The 10,670-nt window shown below is 41.1% G+C and overlaps 1 protein-coding gene across 2 annotated transcripts in view; it reads right to left on the reverse strand.

The window, feature by feature from the left end:
* Window positions 1–10,670, reverse strand: part of ARMH4 (armadillo like helical domain containing 4) — a 163,020-nt gene that overhangs the window by 132,372 nt on the left and 19,978 nt on the right. Inside the window, exons 4-5 of one of the 2 annotated variants that reach the window (XM_077909435.1) lie at window positions 10,207–10,634; window positions 6,269–6,450 (exon numbers count right to left, since the gene is read on the reverse strand). The gene's annotated coding sequence lies outside the window, so the exon portion shown is untranslated. The remainder of the gene's footprint in view (window positions 1–6,268; window positions 6,451–10,206; window positions 10,635–10,670) is intronic. The other variant, XM_077909436.1, reaches the window with a different exon arrangement.

Below are 10,670 nucleotides of genomic sequence, written 5' to 3' on the forward strand. Positions count from 1 at the left end.
GCTTTTAATTTTTTAAGTAGAAATTCCCAGGATTAGACTTCAGTGTGAAACTGTCTTGCTAAGAATACTCCACTCACTCCGGGTATTCAATAAATATTTGATGGTTATGGTGATGATGATGTAAATAATGGTAATGATGGCAGATCTGTTCTATTCATTCTGATAGATGTTTTCATGGCATCCAAAATCCTCAGAATACTTGACATGACCTATTTCAGTGTTAATGAGCTTAGATTTTTACTTCATACTAAATTATGTCTTTAGTATGCCATTTATTGGAAAAACGGGTAAGTAGAATAAATCCAATAAGCAAATGGTTTTTCTTAAAGAAGGCTTTGGAACAGCAGATTTATATACACCGTAGTTGCTTTCAACTGTTAACAGCCCACTATATTTATCTATATTTTTTTGTAACTCCTATTATGCAAATACCCAGATGAACCCTCTTGCTTCTCTACTCTCCCGAAGAAACCTATCAGTATAGAAGCAAATATTATATGCTTTAAATTCCCTTCTTTTAAAAATCTGTTATTTTCTACATTATCTAGTTAACTGTTAGATTTCATTGGGCCCTGAACCTTCTGATTCAATTCTAACAAATGGAATTTCGTCTGTTGCCTTGAAAAAACATGATAAGAGAGGAAAGGACTATGAATGCAGGTACAAAAACAAAATTTCTAACAGCGCAGGCCATTTAAACAGAAACATTTTAGATAAAGTCAAGGATGATAACATTTACAAGAAAGAAATCTCATCCTTTTTCCCCCAGCCATAAATAATGTCCTTATGAAATGGTAAAAATTCTTTTTAAGAGATTGGAACATCAAAGGTCTAATATCTCCTATGGAATATACTCTTTAATCCTAAATGAATTGGTCATTGTGAATATATTCAAGATGATATTTATAACTCTAGAAAAGCTATGAATTGCCTTTCACTCTGTCAGACAAAAGAGTCATCTCTATCCTTGTCTCTTTCTTTATATGCCTAATGGTAAATAAATCGATGATTTTAATAGATTCCTTATCTCAAATAATGGGCATGAGATATTTATTATTGACTTAGCGGTACACATTACCTACAGCCTTTACTGCAAAGAAAGATTCTTTACTCTTCTCTGCCTCTACTAAGGATAGAATTAAAGAGAATGGCTTTACTAGGCAGGGCAAAGCTCAGGCTCAAGGAAGCACTTTTATCAGAAAAAGGTCTTAGAGACAGGAATAGATTAGTGAGAGAAGTTATATACTCTCTTTTGTTCTAGATTTCTAAAAAAGTATTCATTTCATTCTGGCTGGGGTTCCTGATGAAACACCATTTGCTCACTCAACAAGGAAATTATAGGAGTATTTGTGAATCTGGGGAAACTACCAAATATATTTACTGTGGCTAACTGCATTATTATTTATTATCTCCCTGCCAACAAATGTTGCTTATTTTACTTTCTAAAAATATGGTGCAGGTATTAACATCATACTCAAAATACCCAAGAATATTCTACAGTACCTGGCAGCAAAAGCAGAGAACAGGATACTCTCAATGGAATGTCAATACCATTACAATGAAGATGTACTGGAGGCTCATAACCAGAATAATACTAACAATCTGAACAACAGTTTAATAAGTTTTAAATATGGCATGGACATCATTGCCAAAAAAAAAATTTTAAAGAATTTCCTTCACTGTAGCACTCAATCTCCTGCTAAATTCCCTGTCTCTGCACATTTTGGCTGATTCTTCAGGCCAAACTGGCTTAGCTGAAAGCAGAATGATGTCTGTGTCTCATAGTCATTAAGCAATGAGCAGTGAATCATTTAATGTAGGCTATGCATTTTGGTATTGAGTTTAGTTCCATGGTTAATCAATCAACAAGTGTTTTTGTTTTGTGGAAAGTATGTGGTATATGTAGAGACATACAGTTGAACTCAACTTCACAAGTGTTGAATTTAGCTGAGAGGAAATGGTTATACACACATAAATACTACCAATAATACATAATATACAATTTCCTCATATACTTCTTCAATAATCTAAAAGTAGTGCTCACTCTTTATCATCTTTTTTCACTATACTACTATAGAGAGGAACTGATAAAGCCTGTGTGGAAAGTCTGCATCTTAATATCGTTAGTACATGGGTTATCTAACCATCTTCCTTCCTCTCCCCCAAAACTGTAAGCTCTCTGAATTCACACAGTGTGTTTTATATAGTCTCACATCTCCCACAACAACTACAGCAGTCCTCAACATAGCAGCTGTTCAAAAAAGTATTTGTTGACTATTTAATTATGGCCATAAGCCTATTACCAAAATAAACATAGTAATGCTCACCATTTTACAATTATAGAGCACAAACTGAGTACTACTGACATAAGAAGGAAGTTTGATGAGCTTCAGAATTTGTATATTAATCTCATATAAATTGGGGAGCTATAGTTCAATGTAAGTGGCTCTGAGACTCAGGATTTAATTATTTTTTGCATTCTATGAGGAGGGATTAATATATATCTCTCCTCTCTGAAGCTAGGGAACTGAACCAACTGATATTTCAAGTCCCCTTCTAACCACAAGTCTGTGATCCTTGTAATTGGTAAAGTTCACATGCATTTAAAAAGGAGTTGTGGGGATCCCTGGGTGGCTCAGTGATTTAGCGCCTGCCTTCGGCCCAGGGGGTGATCCTGGGGTCCCGGGATCAACTCCCACATCAGGTTCCCTGCATGGAGCCTGCTTCTCCCTCTGCCTGTGTGTCTGCCTCTGTCTCTCATGAATAAATAAATAAAATCTTTAAAAATAAAAAAAATAAAATAAATAAATAAAAAAATAAAAATAAAAATAAAATTAAATAAAATAGGGGATCCCTGGGTGGCTCAGTGGTTTGGCACCTGCCTTTGGCCCGGGGCGTGATCCTGGAGCCCCGGGATCGAGTCCCACATCAGGCTCCCGGCATGGAGCCTGCTTCTCCCCCCGTCTGCCTCTCTCTCTCTCTCTCTTTGTGTCTATCATAAATAAATAAATCTTTAAAATAAATAAAAATAAAAATAAATAAAATGAAAAAATAAAAAGGAGTTGCTGATGAACAAGAAATACCCTACATGTGAGACAGAAGAAGAAGAAGAAGAAGAAGAAGAAGAAGAAGAAGAAGAAGAAGAAGAAGAAAGGAGGAGGAGGAGGAGGAGGAGAAACTGCTTCAAGCTGAATCCAGTACTCATATTCCATCCAGGCTCAGATCCTTTGAAATAGCCGGAGCAATGTGTTTTGTTTTATTTATTCTTTGTCAAGACCTACAATATAAAGTAGACATAAAAGACACATTTTGCAGAATCAGTTCAAAGCAATTCCTCCGTAACTTGCTTACAAAAATAGCCAAAGGCGAAAAAATTTCCTTCAGAATCAGAATGATTGAAAATACGTCTCATACAGAGAAAATGACTTACTTTTGGACTGGTCCAAAGTGTGAGACATCACCACAAAAGAAGAAATGACTTTGTCTCCAAAAAGTTCCCAGTAAAAAGATAAATGGCATGATCATGTAATGTTCTTTCTTTTCTCTTTTTGCTCTTAGGAGCTTTCTATAAGTGGTTTTCAGGCATCGTGACATGTTTTGTTTTCCTTCCATTTCTCTCTTTGTAAAAACCATTTTAAGGCACTTACCATGGCCAGCTGATGTTCATTTTATGACATTGTTCTCAGCAGTCATCTCACATGGATGAGCACTTTTCACTCAGATCAGATTCTGCTTGGTTCATCAAAAGAAAAAACTTCTTTCTTCTGTCAGACTCCAATTCTCCTGTAAATTCTATTTTTCTGGTTTTCTTTCCTCATTCTTCTTGCTTCCCATATTCTATACTGCTGCTTTTGAAAATTAATGTCTTTTCCATTGTGGACATTGTTCCCTGTCTCAAAGGTGCCAGCCTGAGAACTTTGGTCCAATCTTTTTTGATTTCAGAGTCTTGAATTCCACTGTGTTGCTGCGTGTGAGGCAGCCTTAAGGACTATGACCCAATTCCACGTGGTACAATGCATTATTCATTCATAAGCACTTTTATAGGTCCATTCTTTTGCCCAAGGCACAAATATAAGCAATTAGTTTCACCTCTTCTCCCTCTCCTCCTACCTGGGAGAAGGAAATGTGGCAGACATGAAGGGCATCTTAAGCAGATGATAAAGATACGAAACATAAAAATATTAGGAGCTAGAAACATTTTCCCCATCACAGGGAAAGAAACCAAGACAAAGATGGTAACCTCTGCCCTCTTCTTCTTTTTCCACTTCTGCCTCCAGGCCCAGAGGTAGACTTTTGACTGGAGAAATGAGGGACAAAGCAGTCAAGTTAAGGGATAAAGAGGAGACTCGGATTCCTTCTTTACTTCTTCCAGCCTTCTTCAGGAACAACCTTGAAGGTAGAAAAACTTTGAGGACTGGATGTGATATATCTGAGAAGAGCCCTTCCTCTAGAAAGCTCAGTGCAGTTGGTTCAGGGTGGAGCTTTACTTCATACACACTAGCTATTAAAATTATGAAGCATTTCCATATCACTTGGTGTAAATCCATTATTTCAAGCTGTTACTCTAAGTCCTCTCAGTGCCATCTTCTTCCAGCCTCAACTCTCCCACCAGCTTCCCATCATCCCAAGGAAAGGGGGGCCCACTGATGTCTGGCACAGTCGGAGGTCTCCTGTGATTGGCTAGTGTAGTGCTCATGCCATCTTAAGTATTATTTTTTAAGATTTTATTTTTAGGGGCACCTAGGTGGCTCAGTCTGTTAAGCATCTGCCTTCAGCTAGGGTCATGATCCTGCAGGATTGAGCCCTGTGTGAGGGAGGGGTGTCTCTGCTCAGCGGGGAGTCTCCTTCTCCCTCTTCCTCTGCCTCTCAGGCATGTGTGCTCGCTTGCTTGCTCTGTCTCTCAAATAAATAAATAAAATATATTTTTAAAGATTTTATTTTTAAGTAATCTCTACATCCAATGTGGGGCTCGAACACACAACCTTGAGACCAAGAGTCACATGCTCTATCGACTGAGCAGCCAGGTGCCCCCATTCTAAGTATTTTTAACAGCATCCCTGGTTGAAGCAGAACAGTGGCATAATTAAGGAAGGGATATGAGATAGACCTTCTCCCCCAAAAAGCCGATGACTCTTCAGGCCAACGAGTACACAGGTGGTACTTTTTCACAAAGTGGCTCTCCCTAATAGTAGACTCTGTCTGCCTTTGAGCCTGTGCCTTGCAGAAGGAAAGAGAACTTCCTGCCTAGATTGCCTGGAGATTCTTGGCCCCTCTAGGATAAAAGAGCAAACATGTGTTCTAGAATCTAAGTGCTTAGACATATGCCTTTAGCTTTTTTTTTTTTTTTTAAGATTTTATTTATTTATTTATTCACGAGAAACACAGAGAGGAGAGAGAGAGAGAGGCAGAGACACAGGCAGAAGGAGAATCAGGCTCCACGCAGGGAGCCGGATACAGGACTCAATCCCGGGTCTCCAGGATCACGCCCTGGGCTGAAGGTGGCGCTAAACCGCTGAGCCACCCAGGCTGCCCATGTCTTTAGCTTTAAATCAAGACAGTAATAGTTCTGATATCCTAGACTTGTTGGGAGGATTAAATGAGATAATATGGAAAATACTTAGCACAGTGTCCTTAACACCCATTACATGGTCAATAAAAATGTTTCAGGTGAAACATAGTGCAGATTCAGTTGATGAGGTATTGATTTTCAGGTATAAAAGAAGGTATTTCCTGAGTTGATGGCTAATGGATTTTTTTCCCTGGAGGAACTTGCTGAGAGCAGATGCAAACCGATTGATATCCCTTTCTTCAAATTTCAAGTTTATGATGAAAAGAATAATTTTCTGGGGATAGATTTTAGAGTGGTAGTTTTGGCATAATTCTGTAGCATTTTCTTTTTTTAAAAGATTTTATTTATTTATTCATGAGAGACATAACACAGAGAGAGAGGCAGAGACATAGGCAGAGTAGGCAGAGGGAGAAGCAGGCTCCATGCAGGAAGCCCAATGTGGGACTCCATCCCAGGACTCCGGGATCACACCCTGAGCCAAAGGCAGACGCTCAACTGCTGAGACACCCAGGCGTCCCAGAAACGTTCTTAAATAGTCAGAAAACATTTTTAATTGCTGAGATTATTCTGTTGTTTAACTGATTTATTAGCATTTTATGAAAATTCACTTAACTAGAACCAATTACATTGCTTACATCGCTGAAAATAGGTTTGGACTGTAACAGTGTCTGGAGTATTACAGACATTCAATATATTTACCTTATTTAGGGATCTCAAAACACTTCATAGTTATGGAGGTGTATCTCTGCTCCAATTTCCTTATTCATTAACTGAGACACAAACTCCTAGAGACTACAAAGCCCACAAGGGAACCCATGCCTCTGGATTTGTAGTCCCAGGCTCTTCCTCTCCTGCAGAGGGCTGTCTTCAGTGGCATTATCCTGTTTCAGGGGGAGAGAACATATTTAATGGCTTCATCAAAAATTTGGCTTTACAGCTAAGCATCATAATCTACTTTGATGCCTCCTCTGTGCCCTGGGCTCATGTTCTTTTATCTGACTTGAACACTTGTCTCACCTTTCTTTGGCTGGCTAAGGATGCTTATTCATCTTCAGGACTCACCTTCACCATCACCTCAAGGAAACTGTCCTGACAGCCTAGGCTGGGCTGAGTGCCCTTCTTCAAGCGCCCAATCACACCTGGGCACACCTCTGGCATAGCACTCGGATTCAGAATAGCCATGTTTCAGGTGCCCAGGTTCTTTTTTTTCTTTTTTTTTTTTTTTTAGATTTTATTCATTTATTTAGTCATGAGAGACACAGAGAGAGAGAGGCAGAGACACAGGCAGAGAGAGAAGCAGGCTCCATGCAGGAAGCCTGACGTGGGACTCAATCGCGGGTCTCCAGGATCACGCCCTGGGCCAAAGGCAGATACTCAACCACTGAGCCACCCAGGCATCCCAGGTGCCCAGGTTCTAAGCCTGCCACACACATCCCACTTTGCCTCTATCACTTTCCAGGCCATATCTTCCCCAATGTATATACCCCAAACATATTCCCCCTACTAATCCATATCACTCCCCAGCTGTAGTCACCCCAGCCTGAATCCCTCCCTGTCTGAATACACCCTAGCTTGCATCTTTCCCCGTCAGACTGTATCTTCCTGCATATGTCCCTCCAGCCTATATCCCCCTGTGAAAAGAAGAACTCTAAGATAGTACCAAAGATTCTTGGCCCCCTGATATACAAACACCTTCTCCCAGATATTCAATCAAACCCTAATTTGAGTGCTTCTGTAAAGTGATTTTGCAAATGTAATTAAGACACCCAAATCTCTTTACTTTAAAATCAGGTAGGCCCCATCTAATCACATGAGTCCTTTAAATCTGGGTCAAAAAGTTAAGTCCAGGAAGTCAGCAACATAAAGCATGACTGGGCAGATGGAGGGGGCCATGTGTCAAGGAACTAGGGTGCTCTCTAGTTGCTGAGAGTGCCCCTGCCAACAGCTAGCAAGAAAAGGGGGGTCTCAGTTCTACAACCACAAAGAATTGTATTTTCCCAACAATTATGGAAGCCAAAAGAGAAGACGAGCCTCCAGAAAAGGACACAGCCCAGCTGACATCTTGATTTTAGCCTTCTGATAGCCTGAGTGGAGAACACAGCCACTCTGAGCCTGGACTTCTGACCTACAGAACTGGGAACTAATGAACGGGTATTGTATTAAGCCACTAAATTTGTGATAATATGTTACACAGCACTAGAAAACTAACACAACCTCACCCAGCCTGTGCCCTCCCAATGCATATCCATCAGTCTATCTTCCCCCCAACACGGAATTTCCCTAGCTGTAGCTGTTCTGCAACCTTAGCCAATCACCTCCACCAGTGGGGACCTCTGACCTGCATTCCTCCCGCTTATAACTCATTCCCCAGCATGAATGCCCTCCACAAACACACAGCCTGTCACATACAACCCTCTATCAATCCAGTCACACACACACACTCACAAGTGCGCATGCACACCAGTAACACCATCCCTTTGTGCACTAGTCAAATTCAGTCTGCATTACTAGATGGAAACTTTGTCTCCTGTCCAAGACCAGTGAGCAGGACTGGGCATCCCCAAAGGAAAATGGTAGTCCCCCCTCCTTTGCCCCCTTGAGCCTCAAGCCAATCATGAGCAACCCATCCATCCTACTTCGTAGGCCCTGAGTGCTGCACTAGCTTCTCCGGTGTTCTAGAATCAGGGGGCTGCTCCAGGTGGCCAAAGACACTCCATTGCCAAAGGAAATGAACTCGGCCTACAATCCACTGGCCAAAATCCTCTCAACTCTGCCCTCTGTAAGGATCCAAAAATCTCTTTCCACCAGGAGCATTGCAGACATTCCCCCATGCTCCCCCTTTTCCCACCTCTATTCCAGGGCCAAGCATTGTTTTCTCTCCTTCTGAGCTTTTTTCAACCCACACTGTCCTACAACTTACATTTGCAAGATGATGCTTTTCTCTGTCAGGTATTCCTCCATAGTATATCTTTGTACCCAACCAGAACAACTTAGGTAGTTGGGATGAATGGCCTAAGTAGCCAACACTTAACTTCAAAAAAGCAAACATTAGGTTAAAAAGCTAGAATATCTGCATAAAAGGATAAATAACTTTATATGTAACAACCCTATGAGATACAGTTATCGCCCTTATTTCACAAATGAGGAAATTGAAGTTCAGAGAAGTAAGTTGTCAAAGGGCACACAGCAAGCAAACAGCAGAGTTGGGATACCAGCTCAGGTACTCTGGTTCCAGAGACCATCCTCTCGTCCAGTCTGCTGAACACTTGGGAGGTTTCAGGATCACTGCACTAAGTAGAGTTTTATGTGATTTATGTGACAAAGGAGAAAGAAAGAAAGCAGAGAGAACTGTGTGCTAATGTGATGCGGAAATTTTCCACAAAGTGGGTCTTGAGCTAGGACAACAGGAACATAAGGACTCAGGGTTACAAGAGTGGGGCATTCAGTTTGGGGGAATGGAATGAACCGCATAGGAGTGAGAGTGTGCATGTTCTGACACCATAACTTGTAGGGGAGAGTCATGGGAAATAAGGCAATCAGTGGAGACCAGATCGTGACTGCTGTGAATGCTGAGCCAAGGAAGTTGGCCTTACTTTCAAGGTAAGAGAGAAGCATTCTGAGCAAGTGGTTAGAGAAAGGGAAAGAGCAGCTGAATATGGTAACTGCCTGGACTTGGGAGATAAAAAGAAGAATTAAAAAAAATTATTCCCAGTTTTAGTGCTTAGGTATCCAAAATGATTTGAGTTTCCGTAATAGAAACTGACTAAATTATGTTTGGAACTGAAATTTGCCTCCTCAAATAGTGACATATAGGTCTTTCAATTCTGCTGGAATGGAAATTGCATTTGCCCTCTCCATAAAGTGATCTGGGAAAATTTTGTATGGGGCTAAACAAATGTGAAGAGTTAAAAGGATCATCAGAATTCATTCCCTATAGAAAATTTCAAAAAGTTCAGCTATGCTTTGGGCATTTTGGCAATGAGGCAGTTACCTTCAGGGTACCCCCTAAATAGGACAACTGAGGAATTCAATTTGGGGTTTCTTTCTTGCTCTATATGTATTTGAGGAGCTGAGAAGTGGGTTTCTGTTGACAATGAGATCAGGTCTAATTTGCCGGTCAATAGTTATAGACTTTAAGTTATCACTGTATACTTCCTAGCCTTTTTTTTAGTTACTTCAGTGCTTTTAGGAGTTTAGTGACTATGAATATGCCACATAAAATACATACTTTTAATTTTTTCAGCCACTGAGGGAATTAGCAATAAACAAGACTATAAAGTGCATAGGAAAAATAATTCATGCTGGTACTGGAACATGCTGTAAATACTCAAGAAACCAGGAGAGGTGACTGGTGCCCTCCAACACCACCTGCCATGGTAGAGTGAGCTGAGAGAGAAAGAGAGCAGTGGAAATCTGAAACCTCCTGTGCTATTCCCACTCGTATCCCCACCCCCCCCAACCCCCAGTGGTCCACACCTGCATGGTAAAACCAGTGCAGTTTACTTCCTAGTCTTGCCATCTGCCAGCTGCATTCCATTTGGGCAAGTTACCTTACCTCTCTGTGCCATATATACTCTAATCTCCGCCACCCCGCCTAGAAGAAGTTAAAATGATATATTACATTAAATACCATTTACCAAGTAGCTACTGCAGCATTCAAAACATTGAAGAGGGAACGCCTGGGTGGCTCAGCGGTTCATCATCTGCCTTCAGCCTGGGGTGTGATCCTGGAGTCCCGGGATCGAGTCCCACATCAGGCTCTCTGCATGGAGCCTGCTTCTCCCTCTGCCTATGTCTCTGCCTCTCTCTCTGTCTATCTCATGAATAAATAAATAAAATCTTTAAAGCAAAACAAAAAAACATTGAAGAGGCACATAACCATTAGTTCTCTTTCCCTTCTCCTTAGTGGGCCGCAGGAAACAGTGGAGGTAATGGGATATTCCAACGGGAATCTGCAGGACAGGGGAATCACGTGAGGTCAAGTCCTGGAAAAGAGGCTGAGGCTGGGCGCCAGTGCACTTGAAGATGCACCTCCACAGCTGGACTGCAGCTTGTTGGGCTAGACCTGTGGGATGGAAATTCACGGAGAGGTAAATGGAGT

The sequence above is a fragment of the Canis aureus genome, chromosome 9 (assembly GCF_053574225.1).
Source record: "Canis aureus isolate CA01 chromosome 9, VMU_Caureus_v.1.0, whole genome shotgun sequence".
Classification (NCBI taxonomy): Eukaryota; Metazoa; Chordata; class Mammalia; order Carnivora; family Canidae; genus Canis; species Canis aureus.